This window comes from Ipomoea triloba, chromosome 9 (genome assembly GCF_003576645.1).
Source record: "Ipomoea triloba cultivar NCNSP0323 chromosome 9, ASM357664v1".
Taxonomy (NCBI): domain Eukaryota; kingdom Viridiplantae; phylum Streptophyta; class Magnoliopsida; order Solanales; family Convolvulaceae; genus Ipomoea; species Ipomoea triloba.
In genome coordinates, this window is record NC_044924.1 from 22291979 (window position 1) to 22296772 (window position 4794).

The following is a 4794-nucleotide window of genomic DNA, read 5'->3' on the forward strand; positions in this document are numbered from 1 at the left end:
GGGGGGGGGGGGGGGGGGGGGGGGGGGGGGGGGGGGGGGGGGGGGCGAATCCTAACCTAACGCTGATACCAGATGAACGTAGATAATTCTCAATAACAGAATTATAAGTCTGAGAGAGTTCTTATTTGAGAGTTAGCATTAAACTCTCCTAACCTATAGGAGCTCATTATTGACTAACTAGGAACCACTACATAAATAACTATATAATATAAATGTATTAAATGTCACATGACTAACAAAGGAAAGTAGATCCCTCACATCAAAGGTATTAATTACAGGTTGAATAGTTAAAGCACAAAGGAAAGTGATCTCCTAAATAATAAAGAAAACGATCTTCTAAAAACTAAACCAAGACCTCCCAACTATACTTCCCATAAATGAGATAACACGTTCCCCAAGCTCTAGAGACAATACTAGGCTTGGGCCGAGTCCAACCACTTAGGTCGGAATTTAATACTAGTTTGCTTATATCCAATACATCATCTAGTCACTCACTTTTTCATGGATTGTGAATTAAATTACACAAAAAAAAAAAAATAGACTTTCACTATTCCAAGTGATTTCCACCACTTTAACAATGCAAGTCAAACAAGTGAAACAACCCTTCCCTTTTAATATGTCTTCCTCCCCTTCCCAAACTTCTACAAGTTCCCCTACTACGTACTCCCAACACCCCCATTGGCTGGGTAGGGATAACCGAGCACCTCTAACCCCAATTTGAAAACGTTTTCGTGCCATTTCTTAAGAAATAAATTAAAAGTTCTTAGAAAAATTTGAAAAGTGCATGCACAAAGAGTCAATATAATCTCTACTGAGACTCAAACGCACAACCTCCCATATGAGAGAGTAACTTAGTGCCATTGGACTACAAGGTCCTTGGCAGCAATGTCACGTTTAGTTTCACAAGGACTAAACTGGGTATGGATTTGTGAGTATAGAAGATGTTGGCATGCTTCAATTTGTCAAATGCAATAATTAATTAAAATGTGAATGTTTAAGTTTAAAAATAATTTCAAGCCGAATATTTTTTGAGTACTACTGCCTCCACTGAGGCTCGAATCCACTCCAATCATCCATGTGGGAGTGTAAACCGAGACAACGAGTGCCACTAGACCACAAGATCTTTGGCTAATATAATATAATATAATATAATATAATATATACATAAATTTGAGTCGATCTTCAGGTCGAGCTCGAGCTCGAACAGTCGAGCTGCTCGAGCTCCTCAAAAAATTGACGAGCCGAGCTCAAGCATCATTTTTCGAGCTCGGTTGAGCTCGAGCACACTCATTCTTATCGAGCTCGAACTCGACTCGACTCAACTCATTTGCACCCCTAGTGGAAATAGAGGCAAAAAGAAAGATTTGGAGGATGTCATGAGATGAGAAGATGAAGGTGAGAACGAAGGCGATAGTGGTGCTTTTTGTCCTAATCTTTTTCTGTGATCGAATAAAAGGAAAGTTTTGGGGAGTAGATATAATTGGGAAAAACAAACCCAAGGAATGCGTGTTGACTTGGTCAACACGCATTCCTTGAGGATGTTTTATGTTTTTGCATCTTTTTTTGCTTGATAGAAATACAAGGTAATAAATACATGTATATAGTTAACCGTATATATGAAAAAAAAAAATACGTTGACTAAGTATGAATATCCCCAAATCTTAATTTTTTTTAATCTTCTCCCTTCTCTTCTTTCTCCCGATTCTCTCTTGTTTTACCTTCAAAAGTTTTTTTTTTTTTTTAATCTCCATCTCTCACCCATCTTATTACCTTGTGGTCCTAAAAGTTTTGAATATCAATTTTTTATCCTAAAATATTTCCCTATACATTTGAATGGTTGTGGACTTGTGGTCCCCTAAACGAAACCATCAAACATTGCAATTTTTGTGGTCAGTAAAAGTTTTTTTCCCCGCGACTGACTGTTTCGGTGGTCAGCGTCATCTTCTTCTTTAGTCAAATGATGACGGCAGTTTCCTCGGTGAACCACGTGGTGGCAATGTTGTTGTCCTTGACGGCAACTAGGTGAGGCTGTAGGAAAAACTCCAGCGGAGGTTGTTTGTAGCATTCGATAATTTTTAAAAAATAGTTGTACTATTGTTATTTTTATATGTTTTAAAAAGGGTATTGTGATTTAAAAAAAGGGTATTGTGAATGTAGTTGTTTAAAAAATAGAAATTATTCTCTTAAAAAAATTGAAATTATTGTTATTTTTATATGTTTTAAAAAGGGTATTGTGAATGTAGTTGTTTAAAAAATAGATGATAGTTTAAAACCCTAATGCTACCTCCCTTCTCTCCCTAAAACCAAACGCCTTTCTCTGCTGCTCAACTTCGGCTTCCATCGCCGGCCTCCGGCCGAAGCTCTAATGGAGCTTTGATCCGGCGGTTTTGGTCACCTTCTACGTTTGCTCTCACTCTTCTTCCGCCCCGATTACCGTCGCAGCTCCGTCCGCCTCCGACCACCGCCACAGATCTTCCTCTTCCGTTTTCTCTCCCTTTGAATAAAATAATAGTAGGTAGGTATTGAGCTTTGTGTTGGTAGTCTTGAACTCCCAACCCTATTTTGACTTTACCCACTTTTTTATTTTCTTTATTATTGTGTTTTCCTCTCGTTACTTTCACGAGCATTTTTCCTCTCGTTGCTTTCACGAGCTTTTCATTTTCATTAGCATAAATCGTTTAGTTTGGTTTCGGCAAGTGTTGATCTTATCCTGGGCAACGAGCAAAAAAGAATGATGACGAAGACCCATATCTTTGATGAAAGTTTAAGCTCCCTGAAGGAATATAGCTTCCTAGTTATGAAACAGTCTGTGATTCAAGTTTTCTATAGCATAGTTAGAAAAGTTATTTCTATGTCTGACTGTAAGGAATTGTTTACCATTTCATTGATCGTTGATGTAAACGTTTTATGTTATGAATTAATGGAATAGCTACGTTTACCTTTAAAAAAAAATAGATGATAGTTTACTCTAAAAATGGTATTCAAAATGATAGTTGATGAAAATGGTATTAAAAATGATAGCTACTGTACCTTATATATTTTTGTAATGTTTTTTAATTAATATTTTGATATAAATTATGATTGTTTTATTAATTTTTAACTATAAAAATGGCAGCTTTTTAAAATTTTAAAACTATAAATTATGACTTTTAATGTTTTTTTTTTTCATTTATACCCGTATATTATCAGTATTATTTTTCAAATACTCCAAACACGCCTGGGATGAAGCCATGCCTATAACTAGAAGATAAAAATGCAAGATGACAAAATGTAAGAAGGCTCCCTCTGATGTCGGTGCCAATGCAAATACCATGGTTGGGAAACCCAAGGCCAATGAAACATTTCGTCCACTTCAACAAAGAAGCAAGGGCTTCACTATTTGTGAGTTTTCCGTTCCGCATCAGCAGCCTATAGCAGGAGCACCCCTTGAGTCCTAAATCAGCCCTAACTAGGCATTCGAAGGAGGGGTAAAGACTCGGCGATAGACCCTTTGTCAACGATGGGACTACGAACTTCATTCGGTAGCAGCAGGCTCCCGTAGATAGATTTTCAAAGTAAATAGAATTTATTAGGATCTTATCTTATCGTCCTTAGATCTTATCTTATTGTACTAGTTAAATAACTTAGATCTTATCTTAGTGTACTAGTGTGTACTAAGTATGAAGATTTTTTTATTTTTTTTATATGTAACTTAGTAGTTATATATCTTTTAGAAGTTGTTAAAAGTTTGTAATCTTCCTACCATGTTTTTTATATAAAGAGCCTCTTGATTGAATAAAAATATAAGTTCTACTATCATCAAAGTCTCTACTGAAAAATCCTTAGTGTCTTTTACATGGCTTTTTAAACTCCCTTTCTTCTATAACCAACTATCAAAGGTATAAACATATCACCCATGAAGAAAAAAGCTCTAGACAAATTATTAAACAACTGTTTGTCAAGCTTTATATATTGTGCAGAATTATTAGGAAGACCCATGGAGGACTCCCAGCTTCTAGCCTATCTTCCGAAGAGTTGAGTGAACAGTCAAGGGAACAGAAGGGCAAGAAGGGTTGAGTAATCTGGTGACCTACGACATCTATACAAGGTATAAGTTAAGCTGACTTTGTTTGATGATTTTAAAGAGTTCTCTAACACATTCTCCACGGGACCTTTTCAGTGGCTTTTCCTTGTTCAGTACAAAGTATAACAGTGTTCAATTCCTACTTTGATATCCCAGTGCAAAATCAATTGTTTTCCTTGTTCAGTACAAAGTAAAAAAGTGTTCCTACTTTGGTATCCCACTGCAAAATCAATGGTTATACTAGGGATCAAGATTTATATTGCATTGTAAATCTTGATTTAAAAATTATGTTGGTAGTTAACACATTTTATACCTACAATTAATAATTTTTATAAACAAATTGAAGACACATAAATGGTAATCACAAACACATAACATGATAACTACAAACACAAATTGTTGTACTTGCAATTAACAATTTACGTTCTGTACTTGCAGTTAACAGTTTGTGTTTGTAATTACAATGTGATGTGCCTTTAATTTGTTCACAAGTACACAAACTACAAGTACAGATTCATGTTATTTTTGAACTAGGATTTACAATGCATAGTAAACCCAGTTTCATGGTATAATTTGCCCTGCAAACAGTGCCCTGATCGAAGCTATGATTCAAGACAGATCTTGTCTCGGTCTGCATAGCTCAGAAAGCTACCGTATTGGCTCATCCTCCGTATTCTTCAATCTCAACTGTCGTTTGGAGCTTTAAAAAGAAAGAAAAGAAAAAAAAAGCA